This window comes from Hyperoodon ampullatus (assembly GCF_949752795.1).
Source record: "Hyperoodon ampullatus genome assembly, chromosome: 1".
Lineage (NCBI taxonomy): Eukaryota > Metazoa > Chordata > Mammalia > Artiodactyla > Ziphiidae > Hyperoodon > Hyperoodon ampullatus.
Window position 1 is genome coordinate 131,331,120 of NC_136914.1, and position 18,184 is coordinate 131,349,303.

The following is an 18,184-nucleotide window of genomic DNA, read 5'->3' on the forward strand; positions in this document are numbered from 1 at the left end:
CCTGTTCCCTAGGAAGCATCACAGAACAAAAAGTCACTGGAGAGTTAAAGAGTGTAGATGTGGACAGTTCACCACCACAGTGCACCTGTCAGAAGTCCAGCTGGCTCACATATAACTGAACATAATACTGATTGGCTCTGTGCCCAGAGAAACCAGTGTATCCTGAAGGGTGCCATATTGACAATTATGGATATGCAAAATTGTTCACACATTCAAGGTTAAGAGCAACTTATTTTGAGCTCATATCTTTATGCAATTCATTTGATGGCATATGGGGTCATTTTGGAGCCTAGACTCTTGAGGCAAGAATTGCTGCTGCAACTCACTTGTTCTAAATTATGGTTGCTGTTCAAATAGTTTAAGAATAATCCTTCGTGGTTTTTGACCAGCCTTTTAAATGATTACTCAGGGAAAATTGAGAAATAATGTAAATTAACATCTAAGTAATAAAGTATAAATGTATTGATCAAAGCTTGGGTTTGACAATGATGGATGATTTCTGCTGAAAACAAAGCGTCTATTTGATAATGATGTGTCATCAAATAGCATAATAGCATGAGACTAAATAATTAAAATTGTTCTCCTGTAAATCTTGTAAGGGGGTTCCCAACAAAGTAATTAGCTATTTTCTGGACTTCTTATTAAAGATAAACTACCGTATGTACTATGGTGTTTTGTAATATTTTACAGTCACTCTAGACAGAATCTTTATTCTGTATCTTTATGATACAGTCTTATGTCTTATTCATTTGAGGATCACATAATCAGTTCCTTTTTTTGGTAACAGAACATAATTTCCTTTTAAATTATTTTTTGTCTCAGAAACTTCTTGAGCTTTGAGACACTGTCGAGTAGATTTATTGAGTGCATAAATTATTTTTTAAAGAAAAAGACAGATATTATTAGAAATATTTAGGTCGTATTATGTCAGTAAAATCATATTTATTCTATGTCTATACAAGCAAATGTATTTTCAACCATTTCTCAGATAACATAGGGGGAAATATTTGTTGAATTAATTGTTGGAATTATGCCTAACTTTTCCATATCGGTTGTCAACTTAGGTAATATTATGTTGATAATAACATTATGGGATAAATGAGTTTGAATGAAATTTTTAAATGTCTTAATTTTCCTCTTCAATATCTTGTCATTATTGAAGGGTATTATGTTCTTTTTCTATGAGCAACAATAATATCTAAGATGACTCATATTCTTTTGATTTATGTCGCTTCTTATAATAAGACCTTAACCCATAAATTTTCTTCAGTTCATTTTAGTTTTTATGAATCTTTATTAGGTAAAACTCTATTCCTACTTCTGTTTATCTATGGATTCCCTAAATTTGCCTTACCATCATCTCTATATGTCGAATTTATGCTCTTTGTTCATTTGCTACTGGTTGTGAAGCTGCTACTTGCTACTGATTTCAAACGAATCCTTGATTATTCACTAAATCTTGTGGAACACCTACGTCTGGTAAACACTTAGAAAAAGTATATGCAAATTCCAAAATGAAGATACTTTCAAATAACCAACAAAATACAGAAAGAAAGAGCATTATTGTGAGTATATATCAAAATATCTAAGTATTTCTATTTTTATTCTTCTTAAACTGGTAAAACCGTATTTAACCAAACTTATTTTAATTTTAGCTTGAGCATAGTTATTCAGTTTAGGAGAATTAATCTGCTTGTTTCTATTCGAGCATCAATTGTTTCTCATTACCTAAAATTTGACTGATTTTTCTTTTCTTTATTCTTTTCTTTATTCGATTCTTGTTGTCTTTTAAAAATGCATTTCTCTAAACCAAACTTCTCAGTTTGGTTAAAATGAGTTAATCCATCTCATTTTCTTTTCATTTTACTTTTTGTCAACATTTAGATACTTTTAAGCCAATTTTGCATTGCTTTTAAGAGTTTAAAATTTTTATAAATGAGGTGTGTATCTTGAACCCAATTACATATTTCTGCTTTTTACTTCCCATGTTTTTAACTAACCATAAATGGGTCAAACATACGAATTTACTACACTAATTTATAAAGTATTGCTGACAGAGTGAGAAGCTCTATTTAAAATGTATCTCAGGTAAAATATTGAGATGAGGTGTGTAAAATATTCATATGAAGGAGTTCATACATTATCTTTAATTTTTGAACTAAAAATACATACATATATGACACTATTTTTTTTAAGTCAGTTAATGTGATAAATTGAAGGACTGCCCCAAACTGTTCACCCCTACATGAATCCACATACTTATCATTGCCTTAATTGTGGGCTGTTTTATTTCCTCACTCTTTGACTTTTCTCTTTAGCCAGTTGCATGAGCCAGAAATGACATTGTGGTGGTGTGAAGCCTAGGGCTAAAGAGGCCTCATGTGTTTCTTCTTTTTCTCTTGTGTCTTTCCCATTGACATGAAAACAATATACCCTGGCTAGCCTATTGGCACAAGGTAGACCCACATTATGATGAATGAGCATGTGACCTTGATATTCCCTTGTCCTACCATGTACCACATCATACAGAAGTCACCAGACTAATAGAATATTGGATTGGACTTAAGGCATTCTAAAGCATCAGCTTGGGCCTGAAACCCTGAAGGATTTCAAGACTTTTTGAGCCAGTGGCTATCATATGGTGCTGTGTTGCATTAGATAGAATACATGTATCTCTGAACCAGGGGGTGGTAGAAGTACCCACTTGGGGAATTTCTGCTTCCTATTTTCACAATTGTAGTCTCTGCTGGACTAGAGGTCCAGGTTTCTGTGGAGGAATAATTCTAATAATGGACAGAAGAAAGATGCCACTAAAACAAAAGCTAAGGCTGCCACTTGATCATTTGAGTTCTTCATTCCAGTAGACCAGTAGACAAAGAAAGGGGCCACTAAAATGTTCAGTCTCATTAATACTGATCATCATGAGATGGTAGTTCTTACTACAGGATAAGATCAGTGAAATACTATGTCTAGGACTTGAAATGTACTCTGAATCCATTTATTGTTTCCATGATCATAACCATGATTGGGCAATTGCACCAACCATGCCTAGAAATGGCACGATAGTCAGAGGTTCAGATCCCTTCGGGAACATAGATTTGGGATACTTCACATGGTAAGAAATACAGATCAGCAAATATTACTATCAAGAAGGAAGAGCATCAAAATATTTGACAGAGGAGAAAAGTGATGAATATTAATTATTTCCTCAGCATTAACTACTACACCTAGCTTGACACACCAACTCTCTTGTCTTTTCTTCAGATATTGTTGTGACTGCTCACTACCTTCAAGAAACATTCACAGTTTCTATGGTTATAAAGTGGTATAGATCTGAGCTGTGAATGGGTCAACAACAGATACAACCAATGTCCCATCCCCTCGCTTTTCCCATTGCTGTGCATGTAGCCCAGACCTCCAAGTGCAAGAACTTGGATCTGTATGTCTGAAGGCTCTCTGCCCCCTCAGATCTGCTCTCCCTGTGAACACTGCACAACAGAAGTGTCAGCAATGTAAAGTCCCTTCCAGAAGGTCCGTCAGTCAAGGATGGACAGCACAAAAGCACCCCAGGTGTTTTCCCTCTAAGTGGCATTACAATGAAGCATGTATACTACACTGGCTTCCAAACTGCCCCAGTAGGAATAAACTCAGATTTCCTACAGTAGTAACTTACTTGAAAATATGCCTTTATCTGGCAGCCTTCCATCTTTTCTGACTCCTGCTTCCTTATTTTTTTTCCTGGGATCATCTACCAAATAAAACCACTTCTACTCAAAACCTCACACTTGTTAGGAAGGCTGTTATTAAAAAAAAAAAAAAAAACAGTGTTGGCAAAGATGTGGAGTAAAGGTAATCCTTGTGCACTGTTGGTTAGAATGTAAATTGATGGAAGAACTAAACAGTATGGTGACTCCTCAAGAAATTAAAAGTAATACTATCATATAATGTAGCAGTTCCATTTATGATATAAATACAAAGAAAATAAAATTAGGATCTCAAAGAGATATCTGCACTCCCATGTTCATCACAGCATTATTCACAATAGCCAAAGACATGGATGTAACCTAAACCTCCATTGACCAATAAATGGGTAAAAAAATTATGGTATATACAATTAAATATTATTCAACCTTAAAAAAAAAGGTGGAAATTCTGACATTTGCAACAACATAGATGAGTCTGGAGGACATTATGCTATGTGAATAAGCCAGACACAGAAGGGCAAATACTGCATGATACCACTTGTATGAGAAATCTAAAATATTCAACTTCATAGAAGCAGAATGTGGAATGGTGGTTTCCAGGGACTGGAGGGAGAGGGAAATAAGGAGGTATTAGAAAAATGGTACAAAGTTTCAGTTGCCCAAGACAACTAGGTCCTAGAAATCTACTGTACAGCATAGTGTCTGTAGTTAACAATATGATATTGTATACTTAAAACTTTGTTAGGAAGATGAATCTTAAGTGTTTTTATGAGAAAACTAATAATAAATAGACAAGGCAGGAGGAAACTTTTGGAGGTAATGGATATGTTTATGGCATACATTGTGGTGATGGTTTCATGGGTGTATACTTATCTCCAAACTCATCAATTGTAGACATTAAGTAACACAGCTTATCATATGTCAATCATATGTCATAAAATGGTTTAAAAAAGAAACTTTACTCTTAAAAATACTCTCCAGTTTATGGGGCTTCCCTGGTGGCGCAGTGTTTGGGAGTCCGCCTGCCGATGCAGGGGACGTGGGTTCGTGCCCCGGTCTGGGAAGATCCCACATGCCGCGGAGTGGCTGGGCCCGTGAGCCATGGCTGCTGAGCCTGTGCGTCCGGAGCCTGCGCTCTGCAACGGGAGAGGCCACAACAGTGAGAGGCCCGCATACAGCAAAAAAAAAAAAAAAAAAAAAAAAATACTCTCCAGTTTAAAACAAAGTAAAACAAAGGAAAAACCTGTGTTACTTTGTACATCATTTTAACATAGATGTGTGTGTATAATTTCAAATTATGTTCCTTCAAAAACTGTACAATAGATACCCTAATATTTACTAGACAGATAAAGAAACTAACTCTAAGTTACAAACTTAACTACATCATGCAGTGTGATAAGTTAAGAGCTATATTTAGAAATAAGTTTCTCTGATTCTTGCTATAGATTCTGTCAATTGTGTTTTTCCTCTTTGTCAATTCATCTGCTAATAAAAAAGCTCGGTGCTCACCCAAGAACATTCACTTTGAACTCTTGAGAGATAGTGTGTGCCATATGTATCATAAACATTTCCAATCATACCAAAGCTGTTCTGAGTAGAGAAGAAATTTCACTTGTATTATTTGAGAACGAAATCATTTCTGTGTTTAACAGAGGTATAGGTTGAGATTTCTATGGACCTTATTAGTACATGAAGGAATAAAGCTATTATGATACTCAAATTAGTATCTTGAACAGAGACTCCAACAGGGGGAAAACAATCAAGAAAAATATAATTATGTCTTATATTTACAAAGAACATTGTATACTAGTAGGTATTTCCACTCAGTATCTCAAGACTCACAGTAACTCTTTATGGCCATCTTTTATAATAAGGAATTCAGACTCTGAACTGTGTAAGTGGATTGTTCACTATTAAATGCATTTACATTAAATGCATTAAGTTCTAAGGTCAAAACTACTAATAAAGTTATGATTAAAACAACACTATGTGTAAATAAAGCATGAATTAGAGGTGACCTTATGCCTTCATATTGAACTCCCACCTCTCCACCTACTCTTTTCCTCTATTAGAAAGTCTCTTGAAAAACATCAAATAGCTTAGCATAGAAAAATTAAAAAAGCTTGTTTGGGGTATTGAATTAACACTACTATTCCCATTTATATTGCAAACACTTCTTTACATGGGAGTAGATACAGGAAAGTAAGAATTGTCCTGTATTTGCATAATCAGTTTCCAAAAGAGAATGAAAGGGGAATCTCATGCCAGCTGCTATGAGTGAAACATATCTACAAAAGAAAAAATTAGTAAATTTCAACTCAGTAGAATGCAACAGTTCTACTGTTTACTAGTAATTGACTGCTTATCCTAATAACCCATACAATGAACTATTATAAATTTTTAACTTTTTTATGATTGAATTCATCATATTGACTGACATTTAGCATCACTTTCTGAAAAGCCAATGCAACTTATGTAAATGATTAATAAAAATATTTTATCAACAAGCAATTTAATTTTTAAAATCACAAGTGATAATTAGGTAACTGAATTAGATAACTAAAAAAACTAAGTACAGTATCAAATTTAAAGCAGGAAAATAATCAGTATATATGGCATCAGAAATTGTAGATAATTCTGTCTGTTATGCATTTTTTGTCTCTGAAATAATCTTCAATAACCATGAATTATCTATTAAAATTATAAAATAAATTACAATAAAATTAAACATTTTAATCCAGTATTTTATCAAATGAATTCCATTTGTTTAAATTATGAAATTTTTAAAAAATCCTTTTTTTAAAAAGCTGGGACTATTAAAATATTTAATTTACTCTTTATTTATACTTGAAACGATGCTTATATCAGTTGTAAACTAATTTAATTACAAGATAACTATTAACTTCAGAATATAGATCGCTTACCTCTTCCGTAATTTTAGCTTTGAAATTCAACAAGAAAATGTTGCATTATTCAACTTTTCTAATTAACAGAAGGAAAACTGTATAAATAAGAATTTGTGGATTTGCAATAATTTTCCATTTAAGAGATTTTTTGTATATGTGTATTTTAAATTAAAATGCCATTTGCGACTGTTTTTTTTTTCTTTTAATAAATGACAGTATCCTTCTTACACATGTGCACAACTAAATAGTATATTTGTGCAGTTCAGTAGGTAACATTGTGCGTGCACAATGTTCCTGACTGCATTTCTATATTCTAACGTATTTATATCCATAACAATGAATTTTCTAGACTTGAAACTGCAATCATTAGGCCTCTTTGATTCAGCTTTTCTAATAATGGGTTAAAAAAATTAAGTTAGAGAATAGTAGCTAGAAATAGTGTTTGAGTGAAATACTATGTATCTGTTGAATGTAGTTTCCATAAACTTCATTTTGTTTTCATAAAAAAATAGACTTCCACATCAGAACTAAGTTTGAATTTTATCCTTGCTGCTTGCTCAGTAGCAGTTTGGAGCTAGCTCCTTAAAACTCTTTTGGCCTCACTCTTCTTTTGGAAGGTAAATGACCATAACATCTAATTCATAGTTGTTTTTTTTTTTAATAATTAAACAAAATAAATTGTGAAAAGCACCTTTACAGTGTTGAGCTGAAAAAAATGTTTATTCTGCATCTTATTTCATAGGGTTTAAAGAGATATTAATAATTGATTTGACTTTTACATATGTCTTTTATTTCTCTCTTTAAACTTACTAAAAAGAGAAAATTTAGACATTTTGAAGATGGATATGGTAAATAAGGTATATTGAACAAATATTATATCAGAACTACAGAAAATCTGTTGAAACAGAGCAAATCATAGGAAGTTCTAACAGAAGTGGGAGGGGTTAAAATATGAAAATGGCTTATTTGTAGATTTTTGAATGAGTAATAAAAAATTTCTAAAGTTTGAAGTTGGCATCATGGAAATAATTATGCCTTTTGTCTCTTAGAGTCAAAATACAGCCTAGGAAACAGATCAGTTTAAAATTTCAGTATTGTAACTAAAATCCACAGAATAAATTACTCTCACTGATCAGTACAACGATACACTTGGTTTCTCCTGAATGACTTAAATTTTTTCACCTGATCAACACCATGACTAACCCAAAATCTAGAAAGAGACAGGAGCCTATAGGAAGAAAGAAGACCCTAGCATTTGTTTACCTAGGACAGAAGCTACAGACCACAATGTAAACTAGTAAAAAGAATAAACTAGACTGTCTTTTCTCCATTGTATATTCTTGCCTCCTTTGTTGAAGATTAATTGACCAAATGTGTGTGGGTTTATTTCTGGGCTCTCTGTTCTGTTCCAGTGACCCATATGTCTGCCTTTGTGCCAATACCATGCTGTTTTGATTACTGTATCTTTGAAGTATTGTCTGAAGTCTGGGAGGGTTATGACTCCTGCTTTGTTCTTTTTCCTCAGGATTGCTGGGGCAATTCTGAGTCTTTTGTGATTCCATATAAATATTAGGATTGTTTGTTGCAGTTCTGTGAAAGATGTCATGGGTAATTTGATAAGGATCACATTAAATCTGTAGATTGCTTTGGGTAGTAAGGCCATTTTAACAATATTAATTCTTCCAATCCAAGAGTATCTTGGGTATCTTTCCATTTCTTTGAGTCATCGTCAATTTTCTTTATCAGTGTTTTGTAGTTCTCAGCATATAAGCCTTTCACCTCCTTTGTCAGATTTATTCCTAAGTATTTTAATTTTTTGATGCTATTTTAAAAGGGATTTCATTTTTACTTTCCCTTTATGATATTTCATTGTTAGTGTAAAAAATGCAATTGATTTCTGTATGTTAATCTTGTATCCTTCTACCTTGCTGAATCTGTTCATCAGTTCTAGTAGTTTTTGTGTGGAGTCTTACAATAGAGAAAAGACAGTCTCTTCAGCAAGTAGCATTGGGAAAGCTGGACAGCTGCATGTAAATCAGTGAAGTTAGAACCCTCACACCATACACAAAAATATACTCAAGATAGCTTAAAGACTTAAACATAAGACATGACACCGTAAAACTCCTGAAAGAGAACAGAGGCAAAACATTCTCTGACATAAATTGTACAAATGTTTTCTTAGGTCTGTCTCCCAGGACAATAGAAATTAAAGCAAAAATAACAAACAGGACCTAATCAAACTTATAAGCTTTTTGCACAGCAAACAAAACCATAAAAAAAAAAAAGGAAAGACAAGCTACAGACTGGGAGAAAACATTTGCAAATGATGTGAACAACAAGGGCTTAATTTCCAAAATATACAAACAGCTCATACAACTCAATAACAAAAATACAAACAACCTAATCAAGGTATGGGCAGAAGACCTAAATATACCTTTCTCCAAAAAAGACATACAGATGAACATGTGCCAATAAGCACATGAAAAGATGCTCAACATTGCTAGTTATTAGAGAAATGGAAATCAAAACTACAGTGAGGTATCACCTCACACCAGTCAGAATGGCCACCATTAAAAAGTTTATGAATAACAAATGCTAGAGAGGGAGTGCAGAAAAGGGAACCTTCCCACACTGTTGGTGGGAATGCAAACAGATACAGCCACTATGGAAAACATTATGGAAGTTCTTTAAAAAACTAAAAGTGGAGTTGCCATACGATCCAGCAATCCCACTTCCAGACATATATCTGGAGAAAACTCTAATTCGAAAAGATACATGCAACCCAATGTTCATAGCAGAACTATTTACAGTAGCCAAGACATGGAAACAACCTAAATGTCCATGGACAGATGAATGGGTAAAGAAGCTGGTGTATATATGCACAATGGAATACTACTCAGCTGTTAAAAAGAATGAAATAATTCCATTTTCAGCAACATGGATGGACCTAGAGATGATCATACTAAATGAAGTAAGTCATACTAAGACAAATACCATATGATATCACTTTTATGTGGAATCTAAAATATGGCACAAATGAACTTATTTACAAAACAGAAACAGACTCACAACAAAGAAAACAAACTTATGGTTACCAAAGGGGAAAAGGGGTGGGGGAGAGATAAATTAGGAGTTTGGGACTAACAAACTACTATATATAAAATAGATAAACAACAAGGTCCTACTGTATAGCATGGGGAACCATAGTCAGTATCCTCTAATAAGCCATAATGTAAAAGAATATAGAAAGTAATATATATATGTATAACTGAATCATTTTGCTGTACACCAGAAACTAACATAACATTGTAAATCAACTATACTTCAATAAAACAAAAAAACAAAAACAGAAACCAAAAAAAAAAGCCAACACTCCCTAGAAAAGGAAAAAAAAATAAAAAAAGAATAAACCAGATTTTTTAGTGAATTGATTAAATGTGACTGCGACCTGGTGTGAGTGTAGCTGTTAAGGGTTGTAAATGTACTAAGAAGTTAAGATCCTCTTGCAAGCTTTTTCTCCAGGAACCTCCATCAGGAGTCCCCAGGGAAAATCAGGAAGAATTCTGATAAATCTCAGTTGTGGGTCTAGCTGGGTGAGAAGAACAGTGGTCACTGCTAAAAATCACCCAGACTTATATTCTCTATAATGTTTACATATGTGTCTGTTCTTGGTATATATTGATTGATTTTTTCCTTATTTGGGGGACAGTTTTCTTACTTTTTTTGGCTAGCCTTGGAACATTTGATTCAGTGCCAGGAACTGAGAATTTTACCTTGTTGCATGCTGGATATTTTTGTACTTGTATAAATATTCTTATGCTTTCTTTCTGGAGGATATAGAAGTTACTTGGTAAAAGCTTTATCCTTTCATGTCTTACTTTTAAGATTTAGTGGGCAGGTCCAGAGCAGTGCTCAGTCTTGGGTTAGCTATTTTCCCACTGTTGAGGCAAGGTGGTCTGTAATTTCTGCACATTTCCCCTTGAATCCTGGGGTTTCCTGATTTTATTGGTGGAATAGGAATTATTACCAGTGTTGTGTATGTGTCCCAGGCACTGTTGACTCCAGTCTTTTATGTAGTTCTTCCCTTGGCTTCCTTTCGTTATTTCCAAATAGCCTTGTTCAGCTGAATACTCTCGGGCAACCTCTGCAGATCCTTATGGTCCTCTCTGTGTGCAAGTCTCTCCTCTATCATTTTTGTCCTGCAAACTCCAGTCTTCTTATTCCCTGCCAACTCTCAGCTCCATCTCAACTCAAGAAGTTGGTCACTTTTCTTTGGTTTGTCTTCCCTGTGCAACAGACTTGAAACTCTCTCAAGGCAATAAACTTGGCTATTTGTAGGGATCACCTCATTTGTTTCCCATTTCTCAGGGATCATTATCCTTTGTTGTCTGATTTCCAGGATCTTGAAAAGCATAGTTTCATTATTTTGTTCATTTTTTTTTGTTGTTATTTTCAGGTAGGAGGGTCAGTCCAGATCCTGTTAATCCATCTTGGTCAGAAGCAGATAGCTCCATCATTATTATTATTATTCTCTTGGAATGAAATAACCTTCAGAGGAACCAGTACATAAAATAGCAGAATTTGAGAAGTTTATACATGAAAAGATATAGAGACATTTACACAATAAAATGGTTAACCAGTATACTTATGACAATCCAGATCGGTAACATAAGGCACAAATTACAATGTAGAAGAACGAAAGAAGAATATCAAAAAAAATTATTCAGAGCCTAGGCTATTCTGAGGCAGCTTTGACCAGACAGGGCCCTCTCTATACTTTATAGTCCCAGGACTTGTGACGTAAAATAAATAGGGGCACAAACGGTGCAGTGAGGTACTGCTGTGGTTCGGTTCTTTCTTTTTGTACTCATCTTGACTATCTTGTAACCTCCTCACCTAGACAAGCTTATGCTTTTTCCATTTCTCCCACGTAAGTAAAGTAATGTGACTGTATCCCTAATTTTTGTTGATCATCATCTAGACGTGACTCCTTGGATTCCTGAAAGTTGGCATGTCAGAGTTTTCCTGGGACCACAATTTATCTGTATATTAGGATAGTGAAGTTATTCCTTGAAAATACAGCTTGTTTCTACCATTTGGAGGTCTCAGTTGATAGACTGTCTTGCACTCCCGGAATCTCTATGCCTTTATATGATTTTTCTGTGTTCTTGTATATGCTACACTTAAGTAAGCAGGTTTAATTTCAAGACTGGTCTATTCAAGTTTGTCCCACGTCCAGCAATTAATCCTTCCATTTCTTACTAAATTTTGAATTGAATATATCGAGGACAGTTGCTTTTTACAATGAATTTGCTGTACTTATACATGCATGTGCATATATATATGTGTCTGTGTTTCAAGTTACAGACAGTTAAATAAGCTTACCAATGTGTATTATTGTGAGTGACAGAAACTGAAAGATACAACTACTGCTTCTGTATGTTGTCATGCAAATTAACACAGCCAAAATTGAAGATATCTTCAGATTTATTACCACTATTTAGCAGACATTCTTAAGGTTATATTTGCTGTGCTCTTTAAAATAAAGTATTTAGAATTATTTATATTCCTAGTCTCAACTTACCTTCTTTATAAGCTCAACACTACTGCATTCGTTTTATTTATAACAGCAATAAACCATCAACCAAGCATTGCGTGAGATGAACTTTGTTTCATACAAGGATAACAAATACCTGCCTTACTGCAACTTATAGTCTACTGCCATTGATCACTTCAGTTACTCCCAAAGTTATATCACTCCCATAGCAATAGCTTTATTTAGCATATCCAATTTTTTACCCACATTATTCCATAGTCCCATATTTTAGGAACGTGTGTTCTATTTACTAGTGTAGATCTCCTTTTTATATTCACATTCAATTACACACAAACACACACAAGGAATATAAATTTAAGGCAAAATATTATATCATTCAGCATGTTTTTCTAGTTGACCCAGATCCAACAATCAGTCTCTTGGCATCTGCATATAACCACTTTATGCTTATTATTTTATTCAACAGTAATTACTTAGAGCACTTTATTCTTCTCCAATTCCTACTCTATACCCATATCTCTACACCCATCTCTTTGTGTGTCAGTCTTCTTAAAGAGACCTTAAGAAACTTTGGAGAGAACTAGAGAAAACATATATTGATTCCTTAATATGTGTTGGTATTTTACCTACATTATTAAGAAAAATCTGCTAACTTCTCTATAACTTAAAAGTTTTTTGCACAATTTTACTATTGATCAAACTTCGGTTCAGAAAGATTGCTTTCAAAGTTGAAATATGTAGTGTAGTCAGGATTTAGTTCCAGTTATTTCTGAATCAAATATATGTCTATTGGTCCTCATAATGTCAGCCAGGTTTTGTTTATTACAGCACCTCCATACATGTATTTTATTGAATATCTATCCTCTCCATGTTTTCTCCCTATCACTTCATTCAGTTTTTAATCTTTGTGTTCATTTCTGGTCCGATCACATTATTTAGTTCTTTGCTCAAAATCACTTAGAATGTTTGGCACACGTATGCTGGGGGTTAAATGTTTATCTGTGGTAATTTATTTTAGGTAATGCATGCTTATTATTTTCTTTTAATAACTGAAATGAACTCAAGCTTTGTGATTGCTAGGCTAACGAATAAGCAACCATATGGAATCCTAGCAGAAGGAACTGCCCGAAATAGAGGAAAAGAAGGAATCTATATATTTTTTAATCCATAGGACATGTTGGAGTTACTAAGCATTTTCAGTAAATAGCCCTCCTCTCAGTTGTCCAAGTTCTGAGAAGAGTGATAATGAGAAACAAAAATACTCCATTATAACTTCTAAAGTATAGGTTGGGGGACATAGATTATATATAAAACCAATAATAAGCTTCTTAATATCAAACATCAAAATTAATAGTGACCCAGTCACAGTAGCACAGAGGAGACCTATCCGTAAATGAGCAATACAGAATGGATTATCTCTGTAGACTTGCTTACTATCAAGATGAAGGGCAGAGATGAGCAAAGCTTGCCTGGTTAATTATTTCCAAATTTGCCAGTCATGTAAATTACTCCACCTCCTGTGGGCAGAGTAAATAAAGAGGTAGAAAGAAGCTAGGAATTAAGGTAATTAAAAACACTTCTCATAGAGTAAAACACCACACAGAGAAGAACTTTTCTCTAAAGCATTTTATAAGCTTAGTTAATATTTACGATCATTGACTGAAAGAAAAACATATGGAAACAAGTTCATTCTGTATTTAAGAGTGATGATCATTAACCACATTTTACTGAAGCAAAGACTTCCATTTCCAAAGATTCTAATACTCATCAGGGATACATATATAAAATGTGAAATTTTAGAGGATAGAACTATTTGATATTCCTAAATATGCTTCCACATTAATGTCAAATAGACGAGTTGAAAGATAGGGAAACCATTCTCAGTGCATCTGCCAAGCAATTTCAGACAATTTTTTTTTTTTTTTTTTTTTTTTTTTTTTTTAGGTAGGAAGTTCTGAAAACAGAAACTGTTGAAAGCTATCTGACCTGAATTTATTCCACAAAATTTTATTCCCTTTTAAAACTGTGCCTGTGATTTATTCTCTGTCACTGCTGTATCTACACTAATGCACCATTATGCATAGTGGATGTTTCAGATGTATAACCATCACTCTTCCTGAAGCCAGAACTTTATGATTACGTCAGGCATTGTCTGGCATAATCTATTTAGCTAGTCGATTTTACCTTCGTAGTTTCTGATTAATCTGGAGTAATTACTTAAATATTTACTTTTCTATGTTTAAAATTTGCTAGAACAAAGAGATTATGCATGCAGGAAGTGTGCAGGGGGGTTGAAGATAACAAATGATACATTGAGCACAGCCTAATGTGGCTTTACTGGAGTAGAAACAGTGGTAATAAATCACCTGCCAATGTTGATAATAAAATACTGCATTGGCCTCCATCAGCCACAAGAGAAAGGTTAAATGTTATTTCTCACAATAACCATGTGGTCTTCATAGCTGACACCTCCAATATTAAATCCCATCATTATTTTCTATAGAAAACATTTGGTCTTTATTCCTAATGGAGCATTTTTGTAAAGAACTACTTTGCAAATATCTAATATCCTTGAAATACCTTCATTCATTTTATGGTTATTTTACTCTATAAAAGTATCTCTTCTCTTTAGTATAAAACTACTTTTATGTAATGGGTAGCTTTGGGAGGTTGAATTCATTCTGGTCAACTGTAAGCGACCTTTTAATGATTGGATTCATGTGAACTCACTGTTGGTGTAGGTTGCAAATTGAAATATTATCCCTGAATAAGCTCAGTGATTTATTTTCTAGTTTATTTATTAAATCAAATCTCAATTTTTGTCCATATTGCATTCTAAATTACTCTTATTTCAATACCAACCTCATCTCTTGACCTGTCTATACAACAATTATTTCCTTAATATGCTTTCTGTAATGAATTAATTTTTATAGAGTGGGTTTGAAATGAATGTTAGTCTGAAAGGGAAGGCATGAAATGTATTTTAGGAGATGTACACATGAGGCTTATATTTATCAAGGTATTGATATATATATATACACACACACACACACACACAAACACACAAACACATATACACACAGAAGCTTATATCAGTGACGATACTGATGTATGTACATACAGCTAAATGATAGCAAATACTTCCAGCTGTGGACACAAATGAAATCACACTATTCATGACCCCAGGTACACTGGCACCGCCTCTACTACCTATTGCTTATTGCTCACTCTTATTTCTGAAAGACATCAAATTGGAAATCTGTTTGTACTTACAAAATAGTTTTTCAGCTATAATGGCCTTAAGGCTTCCTTCCTGTGCTTCTTCTATTTGAGAGACTGTTTTAAAGGAAAGCTCCTTTCAGTGCTCATCCAGAGAACAGCAAGGTTCATTGAAATCGTTTTATCTCCTAACATTCCCCAAACAACCAACCTTCAAAGTGTCAGTGCAGTCATGTATAATGTGCAGAAGTAGAGAGAATTCCTTCCTGCATAACTCATTGCAGAGAATTGTTAACTGGGCATAGCAGAATTGCATGTGACCAGTTACACACTTACTCATAGCCCTTCACCAAAACTAGCAATGATTTTCTAAATAACTCATCCCAAGACCTTCCTCTGAAAAGGCACATTTCTTCAACAAAACTGTCTTCTATTCATATATGCTTTTAAACCTTTACACATAGTGTTTCTGAACTTGGAGCTACAAAGTTGCTCAGGCAACCTAACTTAAGAACACAATCTTTGCTTTCCACTACAGGATTGTGAACAACTTAAGAGCAAGTGCTGTTATCTTTCCTTCTCACAGCTGTATCCCCAGAACAATTCCTGGCATATAATAGGTTATATTGCCAGGGTTGTTCCTGGCAAAAGTCTTTGCTTCTGTTTGTTTCCTGGACTGAAAATGGAAAATATCAAATCTATCTTAATCCCTGCTGTATCTCTAGCACAGTCCTGGCATTGACTATTTTTAAAAATGAATACATGAATAAATGAAGGACAATTGGATGGCTTTTCCAAGGTGGGTCAGTCTGTATAAAAGATTATTCTAATATTCTATATCATATAAAACTGAAAATTATATATATATATAAATATATATATATATATATGAAAGTCAGACTTTTCAAGTTTTTCCATTGATCATCAAGTTTTGAAATATATGAGGTAAATTATCTTTTGTCAAGGACAAAACATCTTGACATAAATAATGGAAAACAGAACATTTTTTCAGGATGTAGAAACTAGGACTCATTTCTTTCTATCATTTTAAATTGAAATATAGTTCATGAACAATATTATGTTAGTTTCAGGTGCACTGCATAGTGATCTGACATTTGCATACATTATGAGTTCATCACCACAATAAGTCTAGTAATCATCTGTCCCCACAAAAATGTATTACAATATTATTGACCACGTTAGCTATGCTAAAGATTTTTTCACCATGGCTTATTTATGTTATAACTGAAGGGTTGTACCTCTTAATCCTCTTCATCTTTTTCATCCCCCCATATCCCTTCCCTCTGGCAACCACCCGTTTGTTCTCTGTATCTGATTCTGTTTTCTTTTTGTTTTATCTTTTGGTTCTGTTTTTTACTTTCCACATATAAATGAAATCATACAGTATTTGTCTCTCTCTGACTTACTTCACTTAGCTTAATATCCTCTAGATGCATGCATGTTATGACAAATAGCAAGATTTCCCTTTTTGTGACTAATATTCCACTGTGTATATATGTAGGTATGTATATGATATATATATATGGTACATCTTCTTTATCCATTCATCTGTCAGTGGGCACATAGGTTGCTTCTCTATCTTGGCTATTGTAAATAATGCTGCAATGAACGTGGGGTGAATATATCTCTTTGAATTTGTGTTTTTGTTTTCTTAAGGTAAATACTCAGAAGTGAAATTCCTGGATCACATAGCAGTTCTATTTTTAATTTTTTGAAGAAGCTCCATATTGTTTTCCATAGTGGTTGCATTAATTTACAATCCCACCAACAGTGCACTAGGGTTCCTTTTTCTCCACATCCTTGCCAATATTAGTTGGTTCTTGACTTTTTTTTTTTTTTTTTTTTTTTTTGCAGTATGCAGGCCTCTCACTGTTGTGGCCTCTCCCGTTGCGGAGCACAGGCTCCGGACGCGCAGGCCCAGTGGCCATGGCTCATGGGCCCAGCTGCTCCGCGGCATATGGGATCTTCCCAGACTGGGGCACAAACCCGTGTCCCCTGCATAGGCAGGCGGACTCTCAACCACTGAACCACCAGGGAAGCCCTCATTGTGGTTTTGATTTGCATTTCCCTGATGATTAATGATGTAGATCATCTTTTCATGTGTCTGTTGACCATCTGTGTGCCTTCTTTGGAAAAATGTCTACTCAGTTCCTCTGCCCATTTTTTCATGGAGTTGCTTGGTTGTTTTTTGATATTGAGGTGTATGAATTTTGTGTGTATTTTGGATATTAACCCCTTGTCAGACACATTATTTGCAAATATCTTCTCTCATTCAGTAGGCTGCCTTTTTTTTAAATTGATAGTTTCCTTCATTGTTAATAATCTTTTTAGTTGGACATAATCACATTTGTTTATTTTTGGTTTTGTTTCTCTTGCCTGAGGAGACAGATCCAAGAAAGTGTTGCTAAAACAGATGTCAAAGAAGGTACTGCCTATGTTTTCTTCTAGGAGTTTTGTGGTTTCAGGTCTTACATTTAAGTCTTTAATCCATTTATGAGTTTACTTTTTTACAGTGTGGGAAAGTAGTCCAGTTTGATTCTCTTGCATGTAGCTGTCCTGTTTTCCAAACACCATTTATTAAAGAGGCTGTCTTTTCCCAATTGTATAATCTTGCCTCCTTTGTTATAGAGTAATTGACCATATAAGCATGCATTTATTTCTGGGCTCTCTGCTTTGTTCCATTGATCTATGTGTCTGTTTTTGTGCCAGTACCATACTATTTTGATTATTGTGGCTTTGTAGCATATTTTGAAATAAGGAAGTGTGAAACCTCCAGC